The sequence below is a fragment of the Prionailurus viverrinus genome, chromosome A1 (assembly GCF_022837055.1).
Source record: "Prionailurus viverrinus isolate Anna chromosome A1, UM_Priviv_1.0, whole genome shotgun sequence".
NCBI lineage: Eukaryota > Metazoa > Chordata > Mammalia > Carnivora > Felidae > Prionailurus > Prionailurus viverrinus.
In genome coordinates this window covers 206,893,529-206,910,009 of record NC_062561.1, presented here as the reverse complement: position 1 = coordinate 206,910,009, position 16,481 = coordinate 206,893,529, and the positions used below count along the sequence as shown (strand labels likewise).

General features: G+C 39.5%; 1 protein-coding gene across 1 annotated transcript in view; it reads right to left on the bottom strand.

Moving 5' to 3' along the window:
• The window catches only part of OXCT1 (3-oxoacid CoA-transferase 1), a 137,988-nt gene that overhangs the window by 88,698 nt on the left and 32,809 nt on the right, over positions 1–16,481 (bottom strand). The window lies entirely within an intron of this gene.

Here is a 16,481-nt window from a genome sequence, read left to right as displayed (position 1 = left end):
CTGCCTTCTCTGGCTTTAATTAAGCTGTCTGATTCCATTTTTTTTTCTCCTTTCTTAGTGTATCAATTATATCCTCTCTTTTTCTAGTGATTGTGCCTGAATTTGTAATATACGTTTACAACTAAGCCAAGTCTTCTTTCAAATAACACTATACCACTTCACAGCAGTGTAAGTACCTTTTAACAGAGTATTCCCACCTCTCCATTCTGTCCCTTGTAACAGTGCTATCATTTACTTACCCACAAACTATAACTATGGGTCACATTAATGTTAGTATTATTGTGAACAAATGATTATCTATTAAGAAAAACAAAAGATCTTATTTTACTTTCACTTATTCCTTCTCTCATATTTTTCCTTCCTTACTGTTGACCTAAGTTTCTGACCTATATCCTTTTCCTTCTTCCTGAAGAATTTTTTACAACATTTCTTTCCAGGCAGGTCTATACTGGCAACAATTTCCTCAACTTCTGTTACTCTGAGAAAGTCTTCATTTTTCCTTCACTTTTGAAGGATAATTTCACTGGATACAGAATTCTGGGTTGGTCACCTTTTGTTTTCAACCCTTTAAGTATTTAACTCCACTCTTTCCTTGCTTGCTTGGTTCTGAAGAGATATCTGATGTAATTCTTATTCTTGCTCCTCTATACAGAGGGTGTTTTACTCCCCTGGCTTCTTTCAAGACTTTGTCTTGGATTTTCTGCAGTCTGAATAGGATATGCCTAGGTGTAATTTTTTTTTTTGTACTTATGCTTAGTGTTCTCTGAGATTTCTGGATCTGTGGTTTGGGGTCGATCATTAATCTGGGGAAGCAGTCATTATTGCTTCAAATATTTCTTCTATTCCTTTCTCTTTTCCTTCTCCATCCAGCAGTCCCACTATACAAGTTACACCTTTTATAATTGACCCAGTTCTTGGATATTCTGTTCTATTTTATTCTTTTTTTGTCTATGCATTTTAGTTTTGGAAGTCTCTCTTGACATTTCTTCAAGCTCACGAATTCTTTCCTTGGCTGTATCTACTCTATTAATGAGCCCATCAAAGGTATTTTTCATTTCTGTCACAGTGTTTTTGATTTCTAGCATTTCCTTGTGAGTCTCTCTTAGAGTTTCCATCTCCCAGCTTAATATTACCCATAAGCTCTTGCACACATTGCCCTCTTTTTCCATTAACATTCTTATTAGTCATAGTTATTCTAAGTTCCCATTCTGATAATTCCAACATCTATACCATATCTGAGGCTGGTTCTAATTGCTCGCTTTCTCTCTTCCAACTGTGTCGTTTGCCTTTTATATGCCTTTAATTTTTGTTGAAAGCCAGACACATGTATAGAGTAAGACAAATTAAGGTAAATAGGCCCTTAATGTGAGGTTTTATGCTCATCTAGCTGGGGTTTAGGCTGTGCTTACTGTTTGCCGTAGCTACAGGTATCAGAGGCTGAATTTTTCTGTGGTGTCCTTGTTTTTGTCTCCTTTGTCGTCTTTGGATTTCCCTAGAGACTTTTTAAATAAGGTGCAAGACAAGATCTCTCAGCTGTGTTTCCCAATTATGATACAGGAACTCTACTGTGTGGTGGTCGTTGTGAAGGTGGGGAGGACAGGGAAGCATCCACAGTTTTATGATTAGGTCTGTCTTCTAGTGAGCCTTCCCCTACCCCACCCACTATCGTGACTTTCACTAGTACTTCTCAGTTTTGTTTTCTCCCCACTTAAGTGAGACAAGAAGAGGAGAGGAGGGCAGGGCTGGATATTCTCCTTCCCCCACCTGAAAGGCTAGAGAGCTGGAGTCGGGTATTTCTTTTTCCCCAGGTCAGTTTGGCTCTGGTGAAAAGGTTTCTCTTGAAGGCAGACCCTGTTAAGAAGAAGAGAATGAGAATGCTCTGGGTGTATTTCAAAATGGCTACTTTCCCCTCCTCCTGTCAGAAGCGCAAGGAGATTTCTCTCTAATCTTCCTTGAGAGAATCTGGTAGAGATCCTGGCAGTAAAACCAATGAAAGTATGCCCCCCACCTACCCAAGATGGGGCCACCCCAAAGTTTTTCACTCTCAAGCTTGCCCACACTGAGCTTCCAGCAATTCACCAATGAGTTTAGGGTTTCCTACTCCAGTGTTGGTTCCCACAGAGATGTCTGCTCCTGGGCTTGTTCTCCAGTATGCTGTGATTCTCTGGATCAGCCTATCTGTCTGCCTAATTTTGGAGGCAATGGTTTCCCTCACAACCTCAATTCCCTGATAGTTCTCTAAGAAGCACTGTTGATTTTCAGTTTGTTCAGTTTTTTCTTATTGTGAGGACAGGCTTGGTGACTTCTAGGCTCCTTAGATGCCAGACCAGAAACTGGAAGTGCCCACAGTCATCCCTTCCTATCCATGAGGATATGCTTCAAGACCCCTGGTGGATACCGGAAACTGACAGTAGCACCAAACCGAATATACACTATGTTTTTTTCTATACATGCTTACCTATGAAAAAGTTTAATTTATAAATTAGGCATAGTAAGAGATTAATACCAATAATCAAACAGCACTATAACAAAATACTGTAATACAGGTTATGTGAATGTGGTCTGTCTCTTAAAATGTCTTAATGTACTGTACTCACCCTTCTAGTGAAATGAATGATGTAGGCATTTTGAAGTAGCATTAGGCTACTACTGACCATCAGAAGGTGGTCATCCACTTCTGAACTACAACTGACTACAGGTAACTGAAACCGTGCAAAGTGAAACCGTGGATGGGGGGAGGGGGAACTTCTGTACTCTTTAATCATTGCCAATATTTATTACAGAGTCCTAAAATTTCTCAGAATCAAACTACTATATAACATGTTTCACCTCATTTTTAATTGGAGAAAAACCATTCTAGCTTCCCAAGTGTGAAGGCTCTCATTTTATAGCTTTTAGGGGGTTATCTTATTTTATAAGCTTTAAGAGGTTAACGTTACTGAATGATTTCTCATTTTGTGTTCATGGACGTATTACCTCTGTCCTACAGCTACATTTAGTTAACTGAAAAATTCAATTTGCTAAATAAAGATCTAAGATTCTGCCAGTATGGAGGTAGTAAATTATAAAAGTGGTAATACTGCAAAGTATAAAGCAAATGCACCTTAAAATACACCTTCTATCCTTTGCTTCTGGTTAAGTATATACGCTCTGGAGGCAGAAAGAAATTTGTTTAGATCTTAACTGTCCCCCTTACTGGCTTTGTCATCATAAAGTTTTTCCCTATCCTCATTTTCTCCCTCTATAAAATAAGGATAATAAAACTTAATTCATTGGATAATTACAATGGGTGACGTAAAGTGCTTTGCACTTAAGTGCATAGTATAAATAGTACTTGCTTCTGGTGTCATTGCTATTTTTATTATTACAAGGCTACAACTCCTTCACCTGCTATTGTCATTGTTGAAAATATTTCAATTATAGAGTCTACTGCACTCTGTGTAGGGCATACTTTAGCTGTATTCATTGTACTTAGACCATTATATTGTCCCTTCTACTTCCTAGGAATAAATTTCTTGAACAAAAGTTTTCCATTCTATTTTCCTATATCCTTATAAAACCTAGCTCTCATCAATCTACTTGTAAAATGCTACTTTGTACATTAAAAATAGGAACCAACAGGGGCGCCTGGGTGTCTCGTCAGTTAAGCGTCCAACTCTTGGTTTCAACTCAGGTTATGATCTCATAGTTTGTGGGACTGAGCCCCATGGAGGGCTCCATGCCCACAGCACAGAGCCTACTTGGGATTCTCTCCCTCTCTCCCCTGCTCACACACACACACACACACACACACACACACACACACACACTCTCTCTCTCTCAAAATGAATAAATAAACTTTAAAAAAATATATGAAACAAGAAGAAAAATAAACAAAACCTTTTGGGTAAAAACATAATGCCAAAAGCATCGGGGAAAAAAATCTATTAATAAATCAGCAGCTAAAATACTTTTTATAGCAAGTGTTGATTTATGGAATTGCTTTTAAAATTCTATTTCATACTTCCTATATTTCTAAAGGTCTAGTTCCACTTCTGAGATGCCAATTCTCAAAATGAATGAGGGTTGTAAATTCCTCAAACTGAGAGAAATTTAAATTAGACCAAAACTTCCAAGTTCAACAGCCTTAATCCTGTAGCGTTTTATAGTCAACCTGTATTTGTCTGAGTTTGGTAATGATGAATTTTTCTTCCCTGAGTTTTGTCTATGCCAGCTGAGCTTTTCCAAAAGTTAAAATGAAATTCTAAACTGAAAAGAACTTTTCACAATACAAGGCAAAACTTGTATCCTTTCCCCCCAATTATTAAAGAAACTAAAATAGCTTCTTTAAATGAATAACACAGCTCCTTTTCACAGGAAAGCACATAAAAGGTACTAGGTTCGTCACATTCCTGTTTAACTTCCCTCCCATGGGATTTGGATTTAATATTCTCTTCAAAGCAATGAAATGTGGACTTAGTTATTCAGTGACAGAACCACTAGTGTCCCAATGTCAAGATTCAGAAGCTGAGTGGAAGAAGTGACCTATATTCTTGGGCATGAGTGGTCCTGGTTTCTTCATGGAATGCACCTCAGAGTAGAAAACCGCTACTTTCTAATAGTTCAATCATTCTTGTTTTCTTTTTTAAAATTTTTTTTTTTTTTCCAACGTTTATTTATTTTTGGGACAGAGAGAGACAGAGCATGAACGGGGGAGGGGCAGAGAGAGAGGGAGACACAGAATCAGAAACAGGCTCCAGGCTCTGAGCCATCAGCCCAGAGCCCGACGCGGGGCTCGAACTCCCGGACCGCGAGATCGTGACCTGGCTGAAGTCGGACGCTTAACCGACTGCGCCACCCAGGCGCCCCGAATCATTCTTGTTTTCTAATCTTTCATGATTTCTCCCAAATTAACCAACTGTTTCAACCCTTTTCATCTAAAAACAAACAAAGTAAAGCATACTTTTTTCATGAGTTTGTGAAAATTCAGTAAGGCAGAGCTTTCATAAGGAAGCAGTGAAAACATACCTGCAGCCTAATTTATTTATATGTAACAGTGTGCTCCATCCTAAGGAATATGGAAAAAATCTACTTTGAACATTTTGTCCCTCTAATGTTTGCAGGCAGTGGTGTGTCCATGGTTGAACATAAATCATCCATGAATATCTGAGTCCCTCTTTATTCCTTTTGTTTCTCTTGCTCCCAAAAGAATAACAAATGTTACTTTCATTCAAAAGAAGTCAAGATGGAGAGTCAGCACAAGCAAGTTTCCTCAGGGAACAAACTTCAGTTTTCAACCCAAACCAAAATATCTGAATCTTTTGAACAAAAGTATAACAAGATAAGTAGGTCATTGACTAGTGATCCATTTAAAACATGACAGCTAAGAGAGGTCATCAATATTTGAGCATATGCAACTTAAGCTAATGAAATGACAGATTCGTAAGAACCTTCCTTTCTTCAAGGTGTCCATGGTGGGTGTTCCTCTTAAAAGTCATCATAGTTTTTGAATGAAAGGATCAACATATTTAGATTGACTTTAATGAACCTTAAATATCAGGTAATTTACTGATGATTAAAGCTAACAATATATTTGAAGCATAATTTAGGTTAGTTTTTTTTTTTGTTAACTCACTAAGATTTTAGAAATTGGGAGTGTTATGGAATTTTCATTCCCTTGCAACTCAAGAATTTTGGAAGACATGGAAAGGGTAGGGAGGGTGAGCCATGCCAGGTGTCACCCACTGCATAGAGTTCTAAAGCCATCATCCCTGGGTCAATGAGAACAACAGCAGTCATCTGAGGTTTATTAACTAAAGCAGCAGGAGGGATCAAGGTGAGAACATAGCACTTGAGAGCTTTACAAAACATATTCAAATGCCCTGTCCCACTGGTGATCAAAATAGACCCATGAAATGGGCAGACAGGAAATATTATAAAGAAGCTGGGATTCTTTTTTTTTTTCTTTTTTAAAATGTTTATTTATTATCGAGAGACAGAGAGACAAGAGCATGAATATGGGAGGGGCAGAGAGAGGACAAGACACGGAATCCAAAGCAGGCCCCAGGCTCTGAGCTGTCAGCACAGAGCCCAATGCGGGGCTCGAACTCAGAAATTGCGAGATCATGACCTGAGACAAAATCAAAGGCTTAACTGACTGAGCCACCCAGGCGTCCCAAGAAGCTGGGATTTTAAAGTAATTTGTCCAAGGTCACAATGCTAGTGAGAAACAAAGATACAATTCTTAATCTCAGAGTCTGTTTATAAAAAAATAAAGAAAGAAAGAAATATAGTGAGACTCCTAAGGGCTTAGTCCCAGGGCTTCTTTCCCTAAATGGCCTTTTCTATTCCATGACTGATTTATCAAATATATGTAGATTATTCCCAATAGTAAAACTCCCTTCCAGAGGATACTCGATACAACATTGCTCGAGTCAGGCTAAGGAGTTAATCTCTGCCTTTGCTCTAACCAGCACACCATATCCAATGCATCAGCAAGTCTGAAAGATTCCTCTTCCAAAATACTGTTTACCTCGATTCTGTCAGCCTTCCCCACCTATACTCCACCATCACCTCATGCATGGATCAATGCAACTGTCTCCTTACTGGTCACCCTGTCTCCCTTTATGCCATCGTAAAATCCATTCTATACACAGTACCCAAGCTACAAGCATGACCCTTTCATTTGCACTTAAGTCCAACCTTCTGTAAAATCCCACATATCTACCTACCTACGTTTTCAATTCTACAATTCTTCTTATTGATGAGCATCTCAAAAATAAAGCCTTAGTAGTTAACGTCTTGCCAGAGGCAGATGGAGCATGCAAAGTCAGGACCAAATCTTCCAAGTGTCCTTTTCATTAAGACCATTCAACTTCCTAGTGATCTACTCCCAGGAACCTACTCATGTCTCAGTTTTCTCATTTGTAACATTATAATAAAACTGCTTCTTCTCCTATGTCACTTGGTGATTAAGAGGATCAAATGAGTTAATATATGTGGAAGTGCTTTGAAAAAGCATTATACAAACAGAAAGGGATATAAAATGCATGCTACTGCAGAAATGGTGCTTAAGTACAGAGTTTAGCTTCTGCTTACAAGAAAGAAGAGTTAAGAAAATCTAGCTAAAATAATTGACTTTTGCCTCTTGTCACTAAAATACATTAGGCTGGTTCCAGCCTTTTCTTTTGCTTCAGAGGACTCGTGCTATACAAGAAAGCACATGGCTTCCTGATTTCCATTACCTTACCAACAAATAAGGAATAACCAGATAAATCTGTTTCTGACTGAAAACAGGAAGTTTAAAAGCCACAGTTCAGAAGGCTGAGAAAATCAGGCTCATCAGGCCCAAAGCCTCCCTGCTCCTCTCCTTCCTCCTCCCTCTCTGCAGGATGCGGAGGGTATAGCTCCAGAGGAGAGTAATAGGGCCCCTCCAAATGACAGGAACACAGAACAACTGCAACTCCAGACCACTTCCACAGCTCCTGGAAACCGCAGCTCCTGCCAGCCAGCAGGAGCTGTACCCGCATGGGAGACATGGCTCAGGTGGCAGAAGTCTTGAGGTACCGACATTCACCTGGCTGTGCATCTGTGTACCCAAGAAACTAGTCCTCAAGTACGAAACAAGTGAAACAGGCAGGAAAAGGCAAGATGCTTCTAATAAAATCAGTCCATCAATTCATGCTACTATTAAAGTCAGATTTACTGACAAAAGCACTGGGATTTTAAAGAAATGGCACCAACTGTGGATGGATACACAAGTTGTTGTATCTGATCTTCCTTTCTTTATGGTTGCTCCCCAAAGGGTCTGCCAAGTTGCACATTCATTTCATTACTACACAAATTCTTGTGATTTAATTTTTTATTGATTCTTCTCAAACCACTTGCTATTGTTTCAGTTCTATTTGAGCTCATTGGTCTTTTAAGAAAAAACAGAGTGGGGCGCCTGGGTGGCTCAGTCGGTTAAGCGTCTGACTTGAGCGCAGGTCATGATCTCACGGTTCGTGGGTTCGAGCCCCGCATCAGGCTCTGTGCTGACAGCTCAGAGCCTGGAGCCTGTTTCAGATTCTGTGTCTCCCTCTCTCTCTCTGACCCACCCCTGCTCATGCTCTGTGTCTCTCTGTCTCAAAAATCAATAAACGTTAAAAAAAATTAAAAAAAAAAAAAGAAATAACAGAGTGACATTTAACATATTTGGACTACAAAAATAGAAATTATACTGTAAATTAAGGGCTGCAAACTTTTTCTGTGAAGTCCAGTTAATATTTTAGGCTTTGTGGACTCTGTCACATATTCTTTTTTTAAATAGCCCTTTAAAAATATAAAAAATTCTTGGGGCACCTGGATGGCTCAGCCAATAGAGCATGTGACTCTTGATCTCAGGGTTGTACGCTTGAGCCCCACAATGGGTGCGGAAATTACTTAAAAAAAATAAACTTTTAAAAAAATAAATTAAACAAATAAAAATATAAAAACATTCTTAACTTTATGTGGTACAAAAACAGGCCATGGGCTATAGTTTTGCAATTACTGTGAGGGGCGCCTGGGTGGCGCAGTCGGTTAAGTGTCCGACTTCAGTCAGGTCACGATCTCGCGGTCTGTGAGTTCGAGCCCTGCGTCAGGCTCTGGGCTGATGGCTCAGAGCCTGGAGCCTGTTTCCGATTCTGTGTCTCCCTCTCTCTCTGCCCCTCCCCCGTTCATGCTCTGTCTCTCTCTGTCCCCAAAATAAATAAACGTTGAAAAAAAAAATTAAAAAAAAAATAATTACTGTGAACTAATAGTATATAGAACATATATGGCCACACACAACGTAAATCAGCCTTTCATTTAAAATGAATCATAGCGGTTCCACAGGTTTCCTTTTCCTGAAGCAGGCACTAAACTAGGAATTCTTTACATTAGAGAAGGATGAGGAATATACTCTGATGATTTTTCATGAGGCAAAAAATTCTGCCCAGATAGTTTTTTCTCCCCTCCTTAGGTGGTCATGGATAAAAGATGCTCACCAAGAATTAATGAAGCTTCCCTTATAATGTCGTACCTTTATAATAAATGTAAAAGCCTAGGTTTATACAGTTGATACACATTGACAAAATGCAAATTTGTGAAGCCTCAAAAATTATAAATAGATACAAACTCAAAAACCTAAAAATAGAATAAAATTCACCAGCCCATCAAAAAAAAAGGGAATGTGTTATTAAATGACTTTCAGGATCTCTGCACTGACAATAAAAAACAGCACCTAAATTTTGTAAGGATAATGGCACACAAATGACTTGCTGTAATTGGTACTGCTACCCCACAATGCAGTGAAGTCCATTGTACCCGAGATAATGGAACTCTCTCACATAGCTGCTGCATTGTTACCAAGCAACAAGAAATAAAATGTCAGGATTAGCACTTGATTTAATATATTTTTATCATCAATAAACCATGTTTCTATTCTGCTATTCTTCTGGATGTAAATGGTCATTAGTCTAAGAATTATATTTAGTAATCTATAAGAGTGTGCAAAAAAAAAAAAAGTGAAGTTAACACCAGGCATTCATCAAGTCCATACTTTTTTAATATTTACTGTTTCCTTGGTAGAAACAGCAGATATTAATGTAATAGTAATTCTACTACTGAGAAGGTTATTTTGCCAAAATACTCAACTCGTCTTCATTAATACAATTTGTCTTCATTAAATACATCTTCATTAGCATTCAAATATTTTCAAACCAATGTAGCATTTCATGAAAATTCAATGGCCTTTAATAGCCACGAATGGTCTTTAAATACTTTAATACTCTGAAATAAGTAAAGTCAATCACTTCAGTTAGTTTAGTGGTGTGAAGAAATTATCTGTCAAAGCACTGTTTATCTGGCTGAATTTGTAGCATAAGAAACTTACAGATACCTCTTTCAGAGTGATTTAGTAATAATTATAAAATGAAATATAAAGCATGAATAAAATCTTGTCACTAAAAACCTGTAAGAAAAAGAAATGTAAATTAAAAGATATAAATTAACAGGTCTAACAACAAAAATCAATGTAAATGATATCCATTGCTTACCACATCCATCCCGAAAGTTAACACGTGGGCAAGTGACTTCATTCTGCCTTAGGATCAAGGGTCACCAGGGTTCATGGGGGGGTTGGAGGAAAGAAGGTATTTGTTCTTTTTGTATTGTATCAAACAGCTCTCTTACCTCCTCTCACCTTTTAAAAAGAATTTGTGTCGAATGTTCAACTCAACTGGCCCATGTAGATGAAGTAAGGAAGACTGGAATAGTTTCTTGCTGTCCTCATTCTAGTTAACTAACTGAACCAGGGCTTTACCAGGTAAATACTTAAGGGCAGTGAAAAATACTTAGCATATTATGCATCACACAGTGACTATCAAATTTGACATTCTAGCCAAGTTCTCATAAATACCACGTTTCCATAGGTCAATCAGAGAAGTGTGTGTGTGAATGAATTCCATACAGGCATGACCAGTAGTTGCCTGGGTATGGATGTGTGTGCTTGACACTGAATCTGTCTAATGAGGTCTCTTAACTGATTAGAAGTACTTGTCTTATGTGGAGAGAAGTTTTAATTTTTTCTATTTATACCCATGTTTTTTCTTTTTACTATTTCTTGTAAAAATTGTGAGTTTCACTGCTTTAGAAGCTGTAATATCATAAGGCATTTGCAATGTCAAGATTAAGAAGAAAAGACACTTAGGAGGAAAGGACTTATGTTTATCCCTGGGGCATTTCTGTGTTCTCTAAAGCAGGAAGGAAGATAACCAAAGTCTCTAAACCACGGATACATTAATTGGCCTGCTTGGTAGAGATTAAATGTTCACAGAATCCACTGAAGTGATTAAGTCATGTCATTAAAATCCACTGTGTTCCCACCTTCTATTGTAAAGTAAAATAACAACCAGTTTGATCACTTCTGCTAAGATAATTCACGGGGTGTTATCAATGCAAAGTTCTGCAAACAGGGCCAGAGAGTCATAAGAGCCAAGAGGTTCCAATCGCAAAATCATCCTCCATTCATCTCAGAGTTTTTTTTTTTTTTTTAATGTTTATTTATTTTTGAGACAGGGAGAGACAGAACATGAACAGGGGAGGGTCAGAGAGAGGGAGACACAGAATCTGAAACAGGCTCCAGGCTCTGAGCTGTCAGCACAGAGCCCGACGCAGGGCTCGAACTCACGGACCACGAGATCATGACCTGAGCCGAAGTCAGACGCTTAACCGACTGAGCCACCCAGGCGCCCCCATCTCAGAGTTTTAAGGTCAGATTTAGGCCTAATCATCTCTCGGGGACTATTATGAAACGAACTAAAAATACAAATCCTATTTCACATAGCCTCTGAAGGAAACCCGTTGCTCTCAAGAAAGCTGCCCTCATGCAAGGCTCCTTGGGCTGCCTGCCGTCCAGCACTGAACAAGAGAGAGTAGGTCTTCCCTGGTCTTCAAACCCACCAGGAATGTGCTCCCCCTACCGCCTAGACGGCTCCTCCTCACAGGGCTGCCGAGCTGGTGCCCTGACTTCCTGGGGAGTCTCTACTCAGGAGTCAGCTCACTGCGGCCTTTTACTGCCCACCTTCTCTAAAACTTCAGTTTCGTCTCCTGGCATTTCAGGTTCCTTTTCATGCTTTTTGGTTGTCTTTTCTCCTTAACGTTTATCAATAGATAGCACACTGCCTGTGTCCCTTGGGTATTGCCTGTCACGTCTTAAGCATCAGAACGTAAGCTCTGTGAGGGCAGGGGTTTTTTGGTTTTGTTCACTGCTGTGCTTCCAGAACCTAGAAAAGTGCCTGGCACCCTAGGATTTAGGAGCTTTTTTGAATTCTCTTTAGAATGTGGTTGAGGTATAAAATCTGGTGGTTCTTCCCAGATAAGAAAGGAGGAGAAAAGGGGAGACGGGGATGTAGAGGAGGCAAGCATGAGCGTCACTGCAGCTGAAGGATGAGCTCGGGGTGGGGGTGGGGGGGGGGCTTCACTATACTCTCCTGTTTACTGCTGTATATATGTTCATTGTCCTTCATAATAAACATCAGAAACAAACATTTTTTAATATCCTTTATACTGCAATCACTCTCTGCCCTTCCTCACCCACCAGTGTGTCTGCTGGGCAGGATGGCAGATGTGCCTCTAATCTTTTCCTCTAGTTAATCTCCTAAGGAGAGATGGCACGTGCCAGCCATTAGGACAGAACGCAGAAGTCACAGTTCCCAAAGCCTGCCTCTTCTGACACAAGTCTTAGGATAGCACTTTGGGAAATAAGTTTCAATATGTCCATACCTTATGACTTAGAACATTTTTTTTAAAAGCAAGGAACTGATAAACACAATATCCCTGACAACGGTTATGGCCGCAGTGGATGCAGGCAGACGAAAAGGAATATGAGCAATCCGCTAATTCTTACCTTGGGTGGGTTCACAGGTATTCAATTTATTATTATACTTCATAACCCACACAGGCTACACATCTACAATATTTGTACGCATCAAGTATTCTAGAATATAAGCAATTCTTTCATAAGCAAATATAGAAATACGCCATGATGTGAACAAAATAAAAATAATTTTATTCAAGTCGTGATAATAAATATACTATTTTCACTAAAAGCTGAAATGAGCTAAAATAGAAGAGGCCCTGTATAAACCTAACACCAGCCATGGCACAACCCTGATGAAACCAGCTGGGCTATTTTGGTCTCAGGCAGCTTGAAGAGCCTTCGGTGGCTGAGTCAGACGACCTTTTCTGACAGAGCAGGCACGCCAGGCTGCTTGCAGGAGACAAAAGCTTACCAGTCTCCTGAGTGAAGCACTCCAAATGCTCCCCCTGAGTTTTCTATTATAAGCTGCTTTTGAAAAAAAATGCAGAGACAGGTCACTTCCAAGAAAAAAACGCGGGGCGGTGGGCTAAGCACTGGGGAGACTGGCAGAGGGATCACAGGGAATTGAGGGGATAGCGAGACCCTTCCAAAAGCCAAATGAGTTCCCTCAGGAAGACGCGACAGTCCTCACTTCTCCTATTATACACGCAGAATGTAACACCAAGAGTCATTCCCTGGCTGGTTTTGCACTTAAACGTGTGAAGTTTATCAGGGAAGACGACTTCACCCACTCAAAGAGAAGGAGGTCCAGAAATAACACTGTCTGGGCCCAAAAGAGAAACATCTTTCTGGCATGTGTGCCAATATGTGCACCCACGTGCACTATTTTTCCCAGTAGCTACCCAGTTCCTTACGGGGGTGAGGGGGAGGGACACAGCCAGCATTCACTATATCACAACTTGGTGGTGAAGTATGCAAGTGGTTACAGGTTTTAAGAAATATGAATGCAATATTCATATGGATTGTAGTAAAGGGGAAAATGACCTACTTGGTCACCTCATTGGCTTTATATAACTCACGAGCTTGTGCAGAACACATGTGAAAGGGGAAACTTTTCTGAAAAAGAGGATTATTCCCCTTTTAGAGAAAGTAGAAAGAATTCATATTGAGGGCAAATTTGATACTCTCTTTAATTCGAGATAAACACACTGGTTTGCTTCTTCACATAAAATATTTACTGTAAATTAATAAAAGAAGAAACAAACAAACAAAAAGCAAGAAGACCACCCTGCTTCTAAGTCCAAAAAACAATTTTGAGCGGTCTAAGGGAACCATCATTAATATTATAGACAGTTATAGTTCTGCCCTCCTTAAAACTCAAGTTACAGGATGGAAACAGGGATAAAGGCTGCAGAGATGCAGCCATGTGGAGCGACACGGGGCTTCGGAAGAGAGGCTCTAACCCAGATGCTGAAGCTGCTGCTGAAGAGTCCTCGATTTCCTCCTCCATAAGAGACAGGACACGAGCTGAGAGCTCTAAGAAATAGCTTCTGACTGTCTGCAAGTACCACAACAGACATTCAATCACCATATTTAGGGAAATCTGTGAAAAGTTGCAAGGTTCAAAGAGGCTACAAAATAGAATGAACTGAGTCTAAGAGAAAGACTGAATGGACCCCATACAGCTACTGACCACAGGGTGAGGCTTTTCTAAAGCCAGCTCCAAGGCATATGGTAGTGGAGGAAAAAGGGACCACGATCAGAATAACTGGCAAGGAAGAACAGAATAGAGGAAGAAATTAGCCAAAACACTCTGCTCGATTCTAAGAGTTAACATTGAAATGGTCTACTTCCAGAGATTCAGCATCTTTCACAAGTTTGAAAAACCATCCATTTATGACAGTTTGAGAGTATTTCATAAAATAATGGAAAAGGGCAGACACCCTGGAATCAATATCTCTATTGCTCTGTTCTAGCTCCACCTAGCTGTGTGACATCAGGTCACACACAACCTGTCTGTGCTTTAAAGTCCTCATCTGTAAAATAAGGATAAAAATGGTTCCTACCTTATAGGACTATCTTGAGGATTACAAAAATAATAACGTAAAGAGTACAGCAGTGACTAATACATAATAAATATTTGATTAACAGTAGCTATTACTGTTGTTAATAACTAGCAGGCAAGAGAAAATATGGGTAATTTATGATCTCTGAGGATTCCTGTTAAATACAGCACTTCAGTGGCCAGCTTGTAATCACCCATCCCACTATGATCACCATAAAATAAAGTAGGGCAGGACTAGGGAAGAATTACAGAATCCTGGAGGTCAGTGCAAGTGAACAGAGTACACAGAACTCTGAGGAGTTGGAGCTGGAGGTCAGGGTACTCACTAGACTCAGAACAATACAAAAATCCCAAAATCAAAATGGACTTTTCATATCAGAAAATACCCAATCTACTCACCATCCCCAAGTCCAAATTATTTTCCTCTTTCAAGAACACAGTTCTTCCAATTCAACTTATGAGCATGTGGACTTCTACTATTGAGCATGCCGAGGAGATAGGCTTATAATAATCCATTATCTACAAGCTGTTTTGCTTAATGAGAAAGAACGAAATATGGCCTTTTGTAGCAACACGGATGGAACTGGAGAGTGTTATGCTAAGTGAAATAAGTCACACAGAGAAGGACACAGATCCCATATGTTTTCACTCCTATGTGGATCCTGAGAAACTTAACAGAAGACCATGGGGGAGGGGAAGGAGAAAAAAATGGTTAGAGAGGGAGGGAGCCAAAACATAAGAGACTCCTAAAAACTGGGAACAAACTGAGGGTTTATGGGGGGTGGGAGGGAGGGGAGGGTGGGTGATGGGTATTGAGGAGGGCACCTGTTGGGATGAGCACTGGGTGTTGTATGGAAACCAATTTGACAATAAATTTCATATTAAAAATAAATAAATAAAAGCTGTTTTGCTTAGATTCCTAAACTAGAAGGACAAATTAGATTTCATCTTGATCATTATAAATAACCCTGTGCAATAAAACTTTTCACAGATATCTATGTTGATCAAAACAGTAGTTGCTAGTTATATGCAGCTACCAAAGAGAAAATGAATTTTTATCTTGTTTAATCTTAATTAATTTAAATTTTAAATGTCACATATGGCTAGTGGCCACCATGTTGGTCATTGCAGACAGAGTCAATTGGGAGTGGCTGTCTACAGCACGTTATTGAAAAGTATCCCAATGTGAATCTGAGTCTAGCAGAAATGTGTGCAGTGATAGATCAGAGACGTCTGTTCCCAGGCAAGGGAGGCTAGCCTTTATCATATTTTCAGGATCAGTTAAAGGATTTTATCTCCCTTTTCCTTATGCCAAAAACAAAACAGAACAAAACCAAAGAAAACCTCTCTTTTCTAATATTTACAGTGATTCTCAGACACTAGAAGGTCATTTTCTGTTCTTAGAAGAAGACTGGCTGAAAAGGACCAGATTATAAAGGAAGAAAAAAAAAAGAAAAAGAACTTCACCCAGGACAATGTATAATATCTCCTGGTATTCGGAGAAGGAACACTGTTGCAGGAAGTTTTATAGAAATATATAAAATGAAGAGAGGGCTAAACTACCAATTATTTTAAGCTATGTTATATATAGGCTTTTATTCAGTAATATTATGTATCTGTGTCACAGACAGATCATTAAGATGATTCCATAAATAAAAAACCAGATTACACAGAGTCAACCACATTGTCCATTTTAATTTTTTTTTTTTTAACATTTTTATTTATTTTTGAGACAGAGAGAGACAGAGCATGAATGGGGGAGGGGCAGAGAGAGAAGGAGACACAGAATCGGAAGCAGGCTCCAGGCTCTGAGCCATCAGCCCAGCGCCCGATGCGGGGCTCGAACCACAGACCGTGAGATCGTGACCTGAGCTGAAGTCAGACGCTCAACCGACTGAGCCACCCAGGCGCCCCAACACTGTCCATTTTAAATGCAGAATATATACTGAAGTCATTGCAAAGAAACCACCAGGCCTGGGGTGAAGGTACTACATCCTCCAGAACTTTAAAAATAAAAATAATACACTTCACTTTCCAAGAGATGAACTGAATTCTAACATTTGATTTTTTAAAAATACCACCGTACTGATTCCATGAAATACCATCTTGGCCAAATGT